General features: G+C 35.9%; 1 protein-coding gene across 5 annotated transcripts in view; it reads right to left on the bottom strand.

Annotated features, from left to right (window-relative positions):
• Window positions 1-13,389: 13,389 nt before the first annotated feature.
• The window catches only part of LOC136065403 (probable leucine-rich repeat receptor-like protein kinase At1g35710), a 17,815-nt gene continuing 12,216 nt past the window's right edge, over window positions 13,390-18,988 (bottom strand). The window contains exons 4-8 of one of the 5 annotated variants that reach the window (XR_010627032.1): window positions 15,556-15,741; window positions 15,057-15,421; window positions 14,858-14,986; window positions 13,825-13,922; window positions 13,390-13,732 (exon numbers count right to left, since the gene is read on the bottom strand). The gene's annotated coding sequence lies outside the window, so the exon portion shown is untranslated. Of the gene's footprint in view, window positions 13,923-14,714; window positions 14,987-15,056; window positions 15,422-15,555; window positions 15,742-18,988 lie in introns of those variants that run through there. The other 4 variants (XR_010627029.1, XR_010627030.1, XR_010627033.1 and 1 more) reach the window with 4 other exon arrangements.

Below are 18,988 nucleotides of genomic sequence, written 5' to 3'. Positions count from 1 at the left end.
GCTTCTATGGGAAGGTTGGAAGTACAATCGTAGCATCCTATTGTAGAAGTGAGATGTAAATCTTTTCCTTGGGGGGTATAAAATTAATTGGGCTGCTGCTGTTATAATGCAGGATTTTTGGAATGCATTAAGGCTGGGTGTGTATATACTTGATGACAAAGGAAATGTCATCAGCTGCTATGTGCTCGATCTAGAGGAGCTTTCTTATTAGGTATGGTTGAAGCAACTGCATTTTGTGCTATTCGAGCCATTTCCTTTGCTCACGAAACTGGGATCTTAGAGGCTTTTTTGAAAACTGATGTGCAACAAGTGCTGAAAGCTCTGCTAATGCCGAAACTAGATTTATCAAGTGTAGTTATATACAGTGCATTTTATTCTTATTTGATGTGGGAGTAAATTAAAATTAAGTTCATTTTGTGGATCCAAGCACATTGATGAAGGGATTTGATAAAAAAATTGTAGTCTTAATTCTAAAAACAGAAATTAAATTAAAAAGTAAACTTGGGCCTTTCAGAATTGATGTTTTCATTGATGAGTATTGGGCAGTAGCCTCATCATCACCAAATGTACAGGCAGTGTACATTATTGAAGACAGTTCCAGACGCTATTATTATTTTTATTATTTAAAGAAAAATATGATTATCACTTAGTTAGAGAAACATTACTCTCGTAGAAAATGATTTTTGAACTCTAGAAGATCTAATTCATCTTACTTGTTCTTATTTTTAATTAATTAATTAATTAATTTATTTATTATAATTTGATCGTTACAAAGTGAGAGTGAGATTTTAAACCGGGATGTCTTTAAAAGACAAAAAACTACTAAGTACTAACCCATCTTATTTGGACTAATTAGTAATTATCAATATTGAAAATAAAGGATCTTCTAATAATTTTGACTTGCTATTTCAATAAAATATCAACTATGTTCACATATATAAGAACATGCTTGTGTAAGACACAATAAAATCTACAATTATTTTAAGTCAGTATACCACCTCAAATATGGGTCATTAAAAAATTTTCGAATTGCAGATTGTGGTGAACAGGTGGTAGGATTATTTGAAATGTTATGAAATTATTGTAATTTTTTGTTAGCTCCCAAATTTATTAGCCCATAATTCTTGAAGTGTTTGAATGAAAATTTTTCCAAAATGTAGCTAATACAGAGAGAGACTCGTGTAAATGACTAGCCCAATCTTCTTAACATCTCCATAAATTTTTCTTTCAATTTCTTTCCACGTTCAACATGGAAAAGTCAGCCACAGTAGGCTAGACGTTATGTCAAATCTTGTTTCTACTCACTTCAATGACCTTGAAGTGACATTTTTCTTCCCTCTAATGCATGGGTAATTTAAAAATGATGATATATACGATTGGAGTGTCAAGTAATAATGACTAATTAATTATAAGGACCGAATTTTTCTTCAACCCATTTGAAAAGCATGCAAGTCCATCACCCCCATCACCACAAAAAGTCACAGAGCTATTAAAGAATGACAGAATTGATGAAAGGTAATTGCAAGTTCGTATGCGTCAAGTTTTAGCGCTACTTTGTTGTCAATATGAGCATCGTTGCCATCCATTTCCTTGTCACTTCTTGTTCATGGTCACAGTTTGAATTGTTCCTCAAAATGCCAATCGAATATTAATCATGATCGGCTCACCAAGATTGTAACAGCTAACTAATTCAAAGTTGGAAGCAGCAGCAACAAGAAACGAGAAGGGTTGTATCTCTTTGTCCATTCATTCTGTCGGGTTGGGTTATTCAACCAGATATCCAATAAGCCGGCTTCATCAGGTAAATCAGGTTTGTGGCCACGGCAATATTTGTGGATATGCTTTTAATTACAGGATTTTAAAAAAAAAATAAAATTAATTAGCTTAATTGTTGTTAAGAATTTTATAATTCAATTGATACATCTTTGCGTTTCATACAGCAACTTTAATTAGAATTCAAATTTTCACTCATCCCTTGTAACTATCAAATTAAAAATTATATATATATATATATATAACACATAAATTTTCTTAAACCAACCATGTATTGGGATCAAGTGAGTATCCACCAAAAGAATTTAACCAAACTTTTATCTAATCAAATATTATATTCCCTTCTACAAAAATTAAAGATATGATAAAAGAAAAGTCACCACCAAAACCGAGAATTGGACAATCTCATAAGACTTCCTTCTCACATACTCTCTCGACCGAGTCAATCCTTTATTCATGGCCCGTTAGTCCTTTCACTTAATGACCAGTTAGTAGAGAAAACAATTGAAAGAGCCGCAAACATCATAACCTATTAGTGAAGAATAGAGAGATACGAATTCCATGGTCAATAGTCTTCTCTCCAGAGAATCATACATGAGAAAATAAAAATAAAAATGTATCCAAATCCAACACGTAATACTCAAAAAAATTCATTGATAGGGAAAAAAAAGTCCAAAAGAATTAGTGCCGACTATCACATGTAAAGTTTTCAATTTCGTTCCAAAAATCCTTTTTATATATTGAAATTAATTATTTTTATTCCAAATAATTATGAGGTATCATATCTCAAAATATTCACATCACTTAACCTAAAAAACTTAAGCTCAATGGGTATGAGCGCAACTATGTTATATTAACTACTCATTCTTCTCATCATTATTTAATATGAGACTTTACTTATACATGTATTTTGTACACCCAACATATTTCTCATGTCATGGAACACATAAGCAATCAAGCATTCCATAGCATAGTAAAGATGTCATCATATGAATTAAAACAAATGATTTTTCATGTGATCATAGGAAGATTCAAGCCTTACTCATAAGCACCTCATTATTTATAAATTAAAAAAAAAAAAAAATCATGATTTCACTTTTAGTCTTCAACCATTGCCCTAGCATAATTCTTGCCCCTTTCATTTCAAATGTTTATTTTATTCCTTAATATTATATTTGTAAGGTTGAATTTTATCAACCATCTTGTTGGCTTTATTCCGTGCCAATTTGCTTGTATTTTAGCACTTAGTAACCCTGTATTTAGGTGGGATTATGTAAGGGTAGTGTGTGAAGAGAATGTGAAGAAAAGCTCGAGATTGTGCAATTTTTTTTTTTTTTTAATTTATAAATAATGAGATGTTTATGAATAAGGCTTGAATCTTCCTATGATAACAAGAAAAATCATTTGTTTTAATTCATATGATGTTATCTTTACTATGCTATAGAATGCTTGATTGCTTATGTGTTCCATGACATGATAAATGTGTTGGGTGTACATAATACATGTATGAGTGAAGTCTCATATTGAATAATGATGAGAAGAATGAGTAGTTAATATAACATAGTTGAACTAATACCTATTGAGCTTAAGTTTTTTGGGTTAAGTGATGTCTTTATATGTTATATTAACTATTTAAGGAGTTTCTGCAGGGACTTTTGTGTTTTGCCACAATTATTACTTGGCTAACCAAAGATACCAAACCATTTACATGTGAATATTTCCAGATATGATACCTCATAATTATTTGGAATAAAAATAATTAATTTCAATATATAAAAAAGATTTTTGGGGCGAAATTGAAAACTTTACATGTGATGGTCGGCACTAATTCTTTTGGACTTTTTTCTTCCCTATCAACGGTGTTTAAATTTTTTTGAGTATTACGTATTGGATTTGGATACATTTTTATTTTTATTTTCTCACGTATGATTCTCTGGATAGAAGACTATTGACCATGGAATTCGTATCTCTCGACTCTTCACTAATAGGTTATGATGTTTGCTGCCCTTTCAATTGTTTTCTCTTCTAACTGGTCATTAAGTGAAAGGACTAAAGGGCCATGAATAAAGGATTGACTCGGTGGAGAGGGTATGTGAGAAAGAAGTCTTATGAAACTGTCCAATTCTTAGGTTTTGGCAGTGACTTTTCTTTTATCACATCATTAATTTTTGTAGAAGGGAATGAAATATTTGATTGGATAAAATTTTGGTTAAATTCTTTTGGTGGATACTCACTTGACCCCAATACATGGTGTATGAAATTTATGTGTCTATATATACATATATATATATAATTTTTTTTTTAATTTTTTAATTCAATAATTACAAGCGATGAGGGGAAATTTGAATTCTAATTAAGGTTATCATTTGAAATAGAAAGAGGTACCAATTGAATTATAAGATTCTTAACATCAATTCAATTAATTAATTTTATTTTTAAAAAATCCTGTAATTAAAAGCATATCCACAGATATAGCTGTGGCCACAAACCTGATTTACCTGATGATGAAGCCGGCCAATTGAATATCTGGTTGAATAACCCAACCCAACGGAATGAATAGACAAAGAGATTCAACCCTTCTCGTTTCTTGTTGCTGCTGCTTCCAACTTTGAACTAGTTAGCTGTTACAATCTTGGTGAGCCGATCATGATTTAATATTAGATTGGCATTTTGAGGACCAATTCAAACATTGACCATGAACATGAAGTAACAGCGAGGAAAGGGATGGCAAAGGCAGCGATGCTCATATTGACAACAAAGCAGCGCTAAATCTTGGCTCATATGAACTTGCAATTATCTTCCATCAATTCTGTCATTCTTTAAATGCGCATTGAAATCGGTATATAGTTGGGTGTGGATGAACTTTGCGTTTCAAATGGGTTGGAGGAAAAGTTCGGTCCTTATAATTATTTAGTCACTATTACTTGACACTCCAATCTGTATATATCATCATTTTTCTAACTACACGTGCATTAGAGGGAAGAAAAATGTCACGTTCGAGGTCATTGAAGTGAGTAGAAACAAGATTTGACATAAGCGTCTCAGCCTACTATGGCTGACTTTTCCATGTTGAAAGTGGAAAAAAATTGAAAGCAAAATTTATGGTGATATTAAGGAGATTGGGCTAGACATTTACACAGCCACTCTCTTTATCCGCTTTAGCTTACTTTCAATATTTTTTTAATTGAACATCTTTTTTTATTTTAAATACATAATAGCAAGTAATAATGGGTTTGAATATTCACATTTTATTTAGTTAATAGATGATATGACAGTTTCTCATTAAAACAAAAAGATATTCCACTTAAAAAAATATTGGAGATAAGCCAAATCCCTTTTTATCAACTACATTTTGGAAACATTTTCATTCAAACACCTCAAGAATTATGGGTTTAATAAAGTTTGGGAGCTAACAAAAAATTATAATAGTTTCACAACATTTCAAATTATCCTACCACCTATTCACCACAATCTGCAATTCAAATTTTTTTTAATGACCCATATTTGAGGCGGTATACTGATTTAAAATAATTGTAGATTTTATTGTGTTGTACACAACCATGTTCTTATGTATAAGAACATGCTTGATATTTTATTGAAATAGCAAGTCAAAATTATTACAAGATCCTTTATTTTCAATATTGATAATTACTAATTAGTCCAAATAAGATGGGTTAGAACTTGTAGTTTTTATTCTGTCTTGTATAAAAAAAAATTAAAAAAAAAAGAACTTAGTAGTTTTTGGTCTTTTAAAGACATCTAGGGTTAAAATCTCACTCTCACATTGTAACGATCAAATTATAATAAATTAATTAATTAATTAAAAATAAGAACAAGCAAAATGAGTTAGATCTTCTAGAGTTCGAAAATCATTTTCTACAGGAGTAATGTTTCTCTAACTAAGTGATAATCATATTTTTCTTTAAATAATAAAAATAATAATAGCGTCTGGAACTGTCTTCAATAATGTACACTGCTTGTACATTTGGTGATGATGAGGCTACTGCCCAATACTCATCAATGGAAACATCAATTCTGAAAGGCCCAAGTTTACTTTTTAATTTAATTTCTGTTTTCAGAATTAAGACTACTCCAAATTTTTTTATTAAATCCCTCCATCAATGTTATCAGAGTTTAAACACAGAGACCAAGATCAGTAGCAAGAGCAGAAAAGAAGCAAGCAACACAAAGGATCAAGCCACTGCACACAGAGTTGTTGATCTTATAACAGAGCATAAATGGCAAGCAGTTACAAATGAAGACGACTTGTAGTTTAGTATATTTAGGAGTATTCTTAAGTAAATAGCACGTGTGTTAGTTAGTTAGTACTGTGGCTAGCACGTGTAAGAGTTTGTTAGTTCTGTTATTTTGGTTAGTTCTGTGTTCACACCTGTACAAAGCAATATATATATCTCTGATGTAATTCTTCAGTTTAATCAATGAAATACATATTTTCAATTCTGTTTTTCTGATATGGTATCAGAGCAAATTCCCAAATTCATATAGGGTTTTGTTTTGTTTTCTTTCAATTTCCTTTTTCATTTCTCAGTTTTCCCGAGAAAATCTTTCTCTGTTCTTGAGAAAATTCAGTTCTTGGGAAGTTCAATCTTCAATCTTCAATCTTCATTGGTCATCTATGGCTTCCGCTACAAATACAAATGGTCCTACAGATCCTTCTACAACTATGAATCCATCTTCTTCTTCACAAGAATCTCCAATGGACAACCCTCTGTTCTTGCATCACGCAGAGAATCCAAGTTTAGTTCTTGTCACACAGCCTTTAATAGGTGGAGAAAACTATGGACTCGTGCAGTGAGAAAAGCTTTGCTTACCAAGAATAAATTAGGGTTTATTGATGGAACCTTGACCCTCTCATCATCGCTGGTATCAACTCCTTCGAATGTGCAAGCCTGGATAAGATGTGACAACATGGTTGGGACATGGCTGACCAATTCAGTCTCACCAAAACTCCAAGCAAGCATCATTTATGAAGATACAGCCTTAGAAATCTGGAATGATCTGAAGAATCGTTTTGCTCAAACAAATGGACCCAGAGTTTTCAATCTTCAAAAGGACATAGCAGAGCTTCATCAAGGAGAAATGTCTATCACTGACTTCTTTACACAGTTGAAGGTATTTTGGGACCAATTACAGAACCTTAGTCCATTTCCTACCTGCACTTGTGGTAAATGCATTTGCAACATTAACAAGAAGCTGATTGATCTGCAAGTAAGAGAATCAGTCATGAAATTTCTAATGGGATTGAATGATTCTTTCTCCCAAGTTAGATCTCAAGTCTTGCTTATGGATCCTATTCCATCTCTTAGTAAGGTCTACTCATTGCTAATTCAAGAAGAGACACAAAGATCAGTACCTAATGCATCTTTTGCTAAGGTTGATTCCACGGTTTTAGCTGCTAAGTTGTCAAATGAGCATCTTGATCCATTTCTTGGTGGTGTTGTTGGCAAAGGGAAGGAGAGACCAACTTGCACACATTGTGGCAAGACTGGTCACATGGTGGATAAATGCTATAAAAAGCATGGTTTTCCACCTGGCTTTAAGTTCAAGAACAAGCCTTTCATGGCTCATTAAGTATCTTCAGATGTGTTACCTGTTGGTCCTTCAATTGCTACACCAGTGCATCAACAGACTGCTTTTACCCCTGAACAATATCATCAACTTTTTGCTATCTTTGGAGCCTCCACTTCATCTGCTTCAGCCAGAGATAGTCCAATGGCCAATGTAGCATCATCTTCTACATCTGCCAGTGCTCCAATGTCAGGTATTGACTTATCTCATAGTGTTTTTTCTGCACAAGTAGTCAACAGAAGAACTTATGATAAGAGCACTTGGGTATTGGATACTGGAGCTATTGACCACTTTGTTTGTTCAATTGATTTGTTAACTTCAATAACTGCTACTATACAGTCTTTGGTACACTTGCCTAATGGGGAATCAGCTCAAGTCACTCATGTTGGAACTGTTGTTCTCTCTCCTTCACTCACTCTCACTAATGTCCTTTGTGTTCCCTCATTTAGTTTTAATTTGCTATCTGTTAGTACACTCACCTTATCACAGTCTTATTGTCTTGTTTTCCTCTCCAATTATTGTTTTCTTTAGGACCTTTTACCTTGGAAAACGATTGGGGTGGGCAAGGCTGTTGATAGGTTGTATTTGTTGCAATGTGATAGCCTTCAGCATGTCTCTCATTCTTCACTTGCTGATTATCTAGGCAATCACAAGTTCAATGCTTCTTTTCTTCCATTCTCTGCAACTACTTCTGCAAGTTCTGCATCTTCTTTTCTGTGACATGCCAGATTAGGACATCCATCAGACATGAAGCTTAAAGCTTTAGGTCATTCCATTCCTTCTTTACAATTTTTTTGTAATAAGGCTTGCCAAATTTGTCCTATGGCCAAGCTTAAACGATTACCATTCCCTTTCAATAATAAAATCTGTGCTTGTGCTTTTGATTTAGTCCATATGGATGTTTGGGGACCTTATTCAATTCCTACTTTAGATGGTTACAAGTATTTCTTGACAATTGTGGATGATGCAACCCGAGCCACTTGGCTATTTCTGATGAAATCCAAATCTGATGTTGGGTTTTTATTTCAATCCTTTTATACTATGGTTGTCACCCAATTTAGTCAAAATATTAAATCTATTTGAACTGACAATGCCAAAGAATTTACTGCCATGTCTGATTTCCTTAGTTCACATGGCATTATCCACCAACACAGCTGTGTTTACACCCCATAACAGAATTCTGTTGTGGAGAGAAAACATCAGCATTTGCTTTCCATGGCTCGGGCATTACAAATTCAATCCCAAGTACCTTTGCAATTCTGGGGAGATTGTGTGTTAACTGCTGCATACCTCATAAATAGACTTCCCTCTCCTTTGTTGCATGACAAAACACCTTTTGAGCTTTTATTCCATAAGCCTCCTGAGTATAACCATCTCAAAGTCTTTGGTTGTCTTTGCTTTGCCTCTACAATTGCTCAAACTAGAAACAAATTCTCACCAAGGGTAAGAAGATGTGTTTTCCTTGGCTATCCTTATAATATCAAAGGTTACAAACTATATGATCTTGACACTCATGTTGTTTTTGTCTCAAGGGATGTTGTCTTCCATGAATCTGTTTTCCCTTATATGCCCTCTTCAAATAAGTCTGCTTCTTCCAATACTTTACCTCTGCCATGTCTTTCCCCAGTTCCTCCCTTCCATGATGAACCAATTTTAGCTAAACCTCACACTACTTTTACTCTTCCACCTTCTTCTATCATTCAAGTTCATCATACTATTGATGATGATTTCCTTGATGAAGTTCCAGAGGCCCCTATTAACCCTATTGCAGATCCTCTTCCCATTAGAAAGTCTACTAGACCTGTTAAGAGACCTTCTTACTTACAAGAGTTCCACTGCAATCAGGTTGCCTCTATTCAGCCTCTGTCTTCTCCCCAATCTGGTACTTCTCATCCCCTTTCATCTCATGTCTCATATCACCATCTTTCTCCATCATATAAGACATTTTGCTGTGCTATTTCCTCCCTTGTTGAACCCAAATTTTACTACCAAGCTGTGACTGATCCCCAATGGCAAGCTGCCATGGCTAATGAAGTAGCAGCCCTTGAAGCTAATACTACTTGGACTTTGACACCTGTGCCTGTTGGTAAGAAAGCCATAGGCTGCAAGTGGGTCTACAAAATCAAGCACAAGGCAGATGGTTCTATTGAAAGGTATAAAGCAAGGTTAGTGGCTAAGGGATTCACACAAAAGGAGGGTATAGACTATTTTGAAACCTTCTCTCCAGTAGCAAAAATGGTGTCTGTCAAGGTTTTACTTGCTGTTGCTGCCATTAAGGGTTGGTTTCTTAGTCAATTGGATGTAAATAATGCTTTTCTTCATGGTGATTTGGATGAGGAAGTGTATATGGCTCTTCCACAAGGGTTTCACAGCCAGGGGGAGGTTGTTTGTAAACTAAATAAGTCCATCTATGGACTCAAGCAAGCTTCTAGGCAATGGTTTGCCAAATTCTCAAGTACCTTGATTCAGCTTGGTTTTTTTCAGTCCAAGGCTGATTATTCTTTGTTTACTAGGAGACATGGTGATATTTTCATGATTCTTTTGGTTTATGTTGATGATGTTTTAATAGCTTGCAATGACAAGGCTGAAGTGGATAGATTCAAAGTCATGCTAGATGAGAAGTTCAAACTTAAGGATTTGGGTGATTTGAAATATTTCCTTGGTTTGGAAGTTGCAAGATCAAACAAAGGAATTGCTCTTTGTCAAAGGAAATACACTCTTGAATTACTCAATGATGCTGGACTCCTTGGCTGTAAGTTTGCTAAAACTCCTATGGAGTACAGCTTGAGGTTAAGCAAGATTGAAGGGGAAGAGCTTAAAGATCCCAGCCATTACAGAAGACTTGTGGGCAGGCTCTTGTACTTGACAATCACAAGACCTGACATTACATTTGCTGTCCATAAACTCAGTCAGTTTATGTCTAAGCCAAGAAGACCACACCTAGATGCAGCACATAGAGTATTGCAGTACTTGAAAGGTGAACCAGGTAAAGGACTCATGTTTTCTTCGGGCACAGACTTGCATTTGAAAACATTTGTAGATGCGGATTGGGCTGCATGTCCTGACACTAGGAGGTCAGTGACTGGCTATAGCATATTCATTGGTGATTCCTTGGTGTCTTGGAAGTCCAAGAAGCAGTCTACAGTATCAAGATCCTCAGCTGAGGCTGAGTACAGATCCATGGCAGTAGCAACATGTGAGATAGTGTGGATCTTATACTTTCTTAAGGATATTGGAGTGAATCATGAAAAGGAAGCTTTGCTGTTCTGTGACAGTCAAGCTGCACTGCATATTAGTTCCAATCCGGTCTTCCATGAGAGGACAAAGCATATAGAAATTGACTGTCATGTGGTCAGGGATAAGGTGTTAGAAAAGGTGATAAAGCTAAACCATGTTAGATCAAACTGCCAATTAGCTGATATGCTCACCAAAGCTTTGCATCACAATCAGTTTTCAAATCTTACTAACAAAATGGGAATGCTTAATATACATACACCTGCTGCTCTTGAGGGGGAGTATCAGAGTTTAAACATAGAGACCAAGATTAGTAGCAAGAGCAGAAGAGAAGCAAGCAACACAAAGGATCAAGCCACTGCACACAGAGTTGTTGATCTTATAACAGAGCATAAACGGCAAGCAGTTACAAATGAAGACGACTTGTAGTTTAGTATATTTAGGAGTATTCTTAAGTAAATAGCACGTGTGTTAGTTAGTACTGTGGCTAGCACGTGTAAGAGTTTGTTAGTTCTGTTATTTTGGTTAGTTATGTGTTCACACCTGTACAAAGCAATATATATATCTCTGATGTAATTCTTCAGTTTAATCAATGAAATACATATTTTCAATTTTGTTTTTCTGATAAATGTGTGCTTGGATCCACAAAATGAACTTAATTTTAATTTACTCCCATATCAAATAAGCATAAAATGCACTCTATATAACTATACTTGATAAATCTAGTTTGGGCATCAGCAGAGCTTTCAGCATTTGTTGCACATCAGTTTCCAAAAGCCTCTAGGATCCCAGTTTCAAGAGCAAAGGAAATAGCTCAAATAGCACAAAATGCAGTTGCTTCAGCCATACCTAATAAGAAAGCTCCTCTAGATCGAGCACATAGCAGCTGATGACATTTCCTTTGTCATCAAGTATATACACACCCAGCCTTACGCATTCCAAAAATCCTGCATTATAACAGCAGCAGCCCAATTAATTTTATACCCCCCACAAGGAAAAGATTTACATCTCACTTCTACAACAGGATGCTACGATTGTACTTCCAACCTTGCCATAGAAGCGTGTTGTCTAAAATTTTGCATCAACCAACTGGCTACCCATGAATGGGAGTGTTTTATTGATGCCAAAAGCACCCGGCCGTAACAACAAAGGCCTCTAGACTTGCACTGCACCCACCAGTTTGTGCAGAATTAATAATATGAATAAAAAAAGTGGGTAAATCAGCTTGATATGTGGCCCATTTTTGGAAGCTGAGTGTCCTAGCAATTACAAACAACATTAGCAGTGATAATGGGTCTTGTGAAAATGTAGGATTTCAAGAGCGATTAAAGCATTACTCGTGATGAGTGTATCTGGAAGTATAGGAGAGTTCAACCTGTTGGATCATAATTCATAAGACTTTGGTGGGCTTGATCCGTATATGATTCAGTCACACCCAGCCCATTAGTTTGCCCACGGTCTACAAATGAGGGATAACGATTTGGTCCCCAAATGCTACAAACAGGCCCCTTGTTTTTACATAAGTCGTCAAATGATGTGGAATTTTTTTTTTTTTTTTTACATGTCAATGATATACAAAATCTTTCTCCATGACTAAGAAAAAAAATCTTCCTGATAGTTTTCATTTGTTTTTTAAAGCAATATTTTTCATTTTAGGGATACGATATTTTTTTCCAAATAAGAATTTGAAAGCAATGCTAATGGAAACATAACATCTTCCACTTTCAACTTTCAACTTTCAACCAAGGTTTAAAAAAGATTTATCCAATTGAGGAATGATTACAGGGTCATTTGGTAATAATGTTCTAATAACGTTGTTTGTATTTTTTGAAAATATGTCTGGGTGAAAAAGTATGTGGAAATACATGTAATATTGTTTAAAAACTGAAAATTGTTGCTTAAACTACCATACCAAACGGACATAGTGCAAACTCTATTGTTGTTCCATCAAAAGAACCCCTCAAGTTAGAAAAAGTTAATGGACTGATATATGTCAGAATGCTTGGTGCCAAAAATGGGTTCTACCCCATAAAACTTCTCAAAGGCGTGAAATGTCAGAATGCTTTAGTACCAAACATTTTTAGATGTTTATACATTTGTGGAATTCCTGATATATAGGAACATTTTTTTTTTTTTTTACAGTTTCCAAATCCTTTTATTATGCAAATTGACGCTCAACGGGGAAGTGCAAACTAATTGAGATATAATACTCTTGGTGCCTAATATGCACTAAAATGACAATTCTTGTGCATATCCTTGTGTACATTAAAAAATTGTTACTTGTATAAACCACAACGACAGTCTATAGTAAAATCATGTGGAATTTGTGGATGTTTCTTGGGAACCTTTTTCAATTTTTGACTAAGCCTTTACAACATTAATACTTCTACGGCTATAAATTGAAAAAACTTCAAAGTTATTTTTATTATTATTTGAAAGAAAAACTATAATTCAAAGGTATAGCTATCCCAATTACCAAATAAAAAAATTAAAAAAAAAAACTATTAATAAAAGGTAAAATTGTAGTATAAATTCTTTGCTAAAATTTATACAAAAACTTTAGTTGTTGTAAGTCATTAATGTTGTAAAATATGAATTATAGATATCAATTACTTGTAAGAACAGAAGTTCTATTATTAATTTGTTATAGGAAACGACCTTTAGATAGCATTACCATACAAGATTGATGGCAAAATATGGTTTTTAGAAAAACATCCAAATTAAATAATACTGTAGGAATGAAAAAAACCAGAAGGAAAAATAGATACAAACGCACAAAAAGGAATACCAGGATTTACGTGGTTCGGCCTTTGGCCTACGTCCACGGGCTGCAACAAGAAAAAATTTCACTAATAAATATAGAGAATACAAAATGGTGTGGAAGCATTCTCACAAAACCCAATCCCATTACACCCAAAATTATTCTCTCATACAAGTAGAAGCTCTCTCTCTCAATACAAAGCATAGGGCCGATTACAAAGTTCAAGACTGCACCTAAAACAAGGAGAAGTTTTCGCTTCTCTAAAATTGCTGCACAGCCTCCTTCACACAGCCCTCTTCAAAGAGATCTTTCACACTCACATTTTGCCATGCCACTCCAGTCCTTCACAATTTCTGCTACACTCAAACTGTTAGACTAGCCACACAAACCAAATAAGAGAGCATCAGATATATATTTAATCAAGAGGAAACCAAAGTGAACAACGACGGATGGGTTGCTGTACACACAAAGATATGCATTTAATGTAGGCTTGAAGCTAAAGCCACGCAAGAGTGGTCAAGCCAAAATTTGACAAAACTCCAACTTAACTTGAATTCAATCAAACCTGAAAAGCAAAAAATCCTCTGTCACCTTCATCAAAGCCCCTATTGGTTATCTCTAATTGCAAACCCCAAATATTCAAAATATGAATATAACGCAAAATCTAACAAATCTTCGCCATACAATCGTTTAGACAAGTTAATTAAATAATTTCTCCTTAATTCAAAAACAAAAATTACAAATTTTGACAAACTCTACAACCATTCTCCACAATGGAGAAATTTTTAGATCACCAATTTTAATCAAATTCTTGTCCAACTTGTAGAGACTTCTCTCAAGCCACAAATGTTTCAAATGACAAATCAAAACTAAGCCCAACCAAAAGACCCAAGTTCAAGTTATTTCCAAATATTCCAATAGGCTCCAAATGCATTCAAAGATGATTTTCAAACCAAATTAGAGGCCAAACAAATGAACGAAATGCACATAATCCCAAAGTAACTCCGAACACAATAGTTTTAGCTTCCTAATATCCTTTTGTACTTATTAATTTTGGAATTATGGTTTATTTAGTATACACCTCTTTTCCCAGGACTTCATCCATTTAATCTAATCCTAGCTCCAACATTGTCTTTAAAATAGCTATGACCGCCTCCACAAAAACCAATTGAAGAAAAACTCCACAAGGACAAAAACACTAATACAACCACCAAATCTAGAATAAATTTCTAGCTGCAATCTAATGGCAGGAATTGACAGAAGTAAAAGATTTACATTTAAAGATAGGATTTTTTTTTTTTTTTTTTTTGACAGAAGTAAAAGATTTACATTTAAAGATAGGATTTTTTTTTTTTTTTTTTCCCTTAAAATCCTTTTGTAACTCAAAAAAAAAATGTTACTAGTTGTTGGGCAGTTACGTGAGAATTCTACACACCTAAAATTCTGTCATCCAAATTCCAAGACTATTTGGACAAAAGAAAAATTTTGACAATTTCATACCAACCATTCACAAATAAAGCCAGGACATTTAAGTTCGTCTTGATAGCTTGTCCAAGTCTAGCCATGTGTTTCATACAAATTGCATGCTCCTAGTGTTTTTGTATTCCAATCTTCTCAGACTTCGTTCACCTGCACCCCAAACATCTATTGTAAAACTTGTTACAGTTCTTGATCTTAAAATACATATAGAAAAAACTACCTGGGCTGTAAAAGGATCTCAATCAATCAAAGTAGGTAATTCATGCACAATGCTTCCCATGCCTCCACTAGTGAACCTCTTCCCTCCACTGCTGCCTATTTAAATTAAGGCTCCCCATTGTAGTTCAGTTTTGCCTGTTTCCTTGGCCTTATCTTTTGAGTTTCTTTCATTTTATTCCCATTGGAAGAAACTTTCAATGCATAATTGTCTAGATGTTTGGAATCCCATTTTACATAGCCATAGGCCTAAACGAATTACTTTTGGCATGTTTTGGATAGTAACAAGGATGGGGGAAGTCCTGTTTTTATTCCTGTCTTGCCGATGAGTTGTGTGGTCACAAACAATGAAAGCAAGTGTGAAGATACCTACGACATTGTCAGAGAGAGACACTTGAGAAGAACTAATTCTCTAGAACTTGATACAACATCTCAAATGGCAATCTCATATAAACATAATCAATAAGAACTGTAATAATATAGAAGGAACCCAAAGAACATACCATGATAAGTTCGAAGCCAGTGTTCTGATTGACCTTGACCAAATATGTTTCCCACACCTTGAGAGCTTTAAGACCACAAAAAAGAGAGAGCTCGGCTTCCATTTGGGTTGAAGAGCTTTGGTCAACAGGCATGGAGGCTCCGACAGTAAGATGGAGGCTTGGATGGGTCGAAGACGAACAATGAAGCTACGGAAGATGAATAGTCATGTAAATTGTGGTTTTTGAAGTATTGGCCTTGTAAGTATTTAAAACTTTACGTGAGGATGGAATGTATATAAGCAAAACCATACATTTTTTTTTTTTTTTGAGAAAACAGCACTGACATTAAATTAAGAAATACCAGCTAAATCAGCCTGGTAAGAAGTCATTACATCAGGTGGAACATCTTCCATCCATATTACACAACTTGTAAAATTAACAGCTAACTTTGCCAAATTATGTGCTACTGTGTTGCCCTCTCTCTTAGTGTGAGAGTAGGACAATTTTGTGAAACCTGAAGAAAATGCTAAGGAGTCTTGTAGCAACAAACCAAACGGAGCAAGTCCAAAGTTTTTTTGTTTCAGGGCCGAAATCACCATTAGAGAATCACCCTCCAAGACTGCATCTGAAACGTCCAACTCTCTAGCTTGAATCAAATGGCTCCCCTAAAGGCACCGGGTCCGGATGGTATGCCTCCGTTGTTTTACCAACACTTTTGGGCGACGATGCAGCATGATGTTACTTCAGCCATCCTCTCATGGTTGAATTCAGGTACCCTACCCGAACCAATTAACCATACACTCATTACTCTCATTCCTAAAATAGCTAATCCTGAACATGTGTCTGAATTTCGCCCAATTAGTCTTTGTAATGTATTGTATAAGATTTATTCTAAGGTTCTAGCTAATAGGCTGAAGAAATTTTTACCTTCCCTAATAACTGAACATCAATCGGCCTTTGCTAAGGAAAGACTTATTTCAGACAATATTATGGTTGCTTTTGAGACCCTCCATCATATGAAGCAACATAATACAGGGAAGCATGGGTTTATGGCTATCAAGTTAGACATGAGTAAAGCCTATGATCGGGTGGAATGGGTGTATTTGGAGAGGCTTTTGGAGAAAATGGGTTTCTGTGATAGATGGGTTGCTCTTATGATGAGTTGTGTGAAAACGGTGTCGTACTCCATCATGGTGAATGGTCAGCCAACTGGGTTGATCCACCCTAAGAGAGGAATTAGACAAGGAGACCCACTATCTCCTTTCCTTTTCCTCTTATGTACGGAAGGACTTCATGCTCTCATAAAACATTCGGCGAGGAATGGGGATATCAAGGGCTTTTCCTTATGTAAACGAGGTCCAAAGCTAACCCACTTGTTTTTTGCAGATGATAGCTTGCTTTTCTGTAGGTCAATCCCTGAAGATTGCCATAATGTGCTGAAGATATTAGGTGATTATGAGTCTTGGTCAGGGCAAAAAATTAACAAAGAAAAGACCGCAATCTTTTTTAGTAAATCTACCACAGATGAAGCAAAATCAAGCATAAAGAACCTCTTCCAAGTCCAAGAAGTGAAGTCCTATGAGAAATATTTGGGGCTCCCCTCTTTTGTCGGCAGGGGAAAAAAGGCTAGCTTCAACTACATAAAAGAAAGGGTTTGGAGGAAACTTCAAGGATGGGAGGGCAAATTGCTATCTCAAGCCGGAAGAGAGGTTTTAATCAAAGCTGTGATCCAAGCTATCCCTACTTATGCCATGGGGTGCTTTAAATTGCCATTGGGGCTTTGTGATGACATTGAAGCAATGATTAAGAAGTATTGGTGGGGGCAAAGGGGAAATAGAAGGAAAATTCATTGGATTCGGTGGAGCGAACTAACTAAATCCAAAATGGTGGGCGGTATGGGTTTTCGCGACTTGGCTCACTTTAATGATGCCCTTTTGGCAAAACAAGCATGGCGGCTTTTGCATAACAAAGAAACCCTTTTCTACAAAGTTTTCAAGGCCAAGTTCTTCCCTAACACTTCTCTACTAGAAGCTAAGGAAACAAGTTCGGGGTCCTATGCTTGGAAGAGTATATTGTACGGTCGTGATGTTATCCTCGATGGTGCTTGCTGGAGGGTGGGGAATGGAAAGTCCATAAAAATTTGGCAACACCATTGGCTGCCCCGAAAACACCCAACCAAGGTCCTATCTCCAATGGTGGAAACAATGGAAGAAGCCACAGTGGATTACTTAATTAATGAGGAAGCTAGAACTTGGAACGTTGAAATGATAGATGGAATTTTTTCACCACAAGAAGCTGAGGAAATAAAAAACATCCCGTTGGCTAGAGAAGAAACTGAAGACTCTCTGTACTGGCCGTGGGAGCATGATGGGAGATATAGTTGCAAAACGGGCTATCGCTTCTTGAAGGAAGATGAAGTTGAATTCCGAGTGTCTGGGCACCAAGACAATGAGGAAGGGTTATGGAAAAAGGTTTGGGCCCTTGATTGCCCAAATAAAGTAAAAAATATTATTTGGAGGGCTTGCCGTAACTCTCTTCCTACAAAGTGCAATTTATTCCGGCGAACTATTATTACAGAAGAATGTTGTGATCGGTGCAAGGAAGAAAATGAAGACTTTTTGCATGCGGTGTGGAGTTGCAAAAAGCTGGATGGGGTATGGGGTGTGAATAGCTTGTGGCATTTTCGGAACCAACAGAGATTTGCAAGTTTCAGTGAGCTCTTGGCCTGGGTCTTTGATCATCACAGGAAACCGGGTCTGTTTGCCTTTAATGTCTGGTCCATTTGGCATCAAAGGAACCAGGTTCGGACTCATCAAGCCCATCGCCCCCTGCACCAAATTTCCCAGTGGGCTCTTGATAGCTTCGCTGAATTCCAAGCGCTGAAAATGGCACCACCTCCAAGTAAACCGGTGAGAAGAGCAAGGTGGAAACCTCCAGACCAGGGAGCGCTCAAAATCAACTTTGATGGCGCCATCTTCGCCGATGGAAATTGTTCAGGACTGGGAGTAGTGATCCGTGATGGGAAGGGGTTAGTTCTGGCCTCCATGGCTACTCGGGTCCCACAGCAGCTCAAACCAGAGGAGATCGAAGCTTTGGCTGCGTCTAGAGCCCTTGAGTTTGCTAGAGAGTTGGACGTTTCAGATGCAGTCTTGGAGGGTGATTCTCTAATGGTGATTTCGGCCCTGAAACAAAAAAACTTTGGACTTGCTCCGTTTGGTTTGTTGCTACAAGACTCCTTAGCATTTTCTTCAGGTTTCACAAAATTGTCCTACTCTCACACTAAGAGAGAGGGCAACACAGTAGCACATAATTTGGCAAAGTTAGCTGTTAATTTTACAAGTTGTGTAATATGGATGGAAGATGTTCCACCTGATGTAATGACTTCTTACCAGGCTGATTTAGCTGGTATTTCTTAATTTAATGTCAGTGCTGTTTTCTCAAAAAAAAAAAAAAA

Source organism: Quercus suber, unplaced genomic scaffold, assembly GCF_002906115.3.
Source record: "Quercus suber isolate HL8 unplaced genomic scaffold, Cork oak 2.0 scaffold_957, whole genome shotgun sequence".
Taxonomy (NCBI): domain Eukaryota; kingdom Viridiplantae; phylum Streptophyta; class Magnoliopsida; order Fagales; family Fagaceae; genus Quercus; species Quercus suber.
Note: the sequence above shows the minus strand (reverse complement) of the source record. Positions and strands in the feature narration are given on the sequence as shown.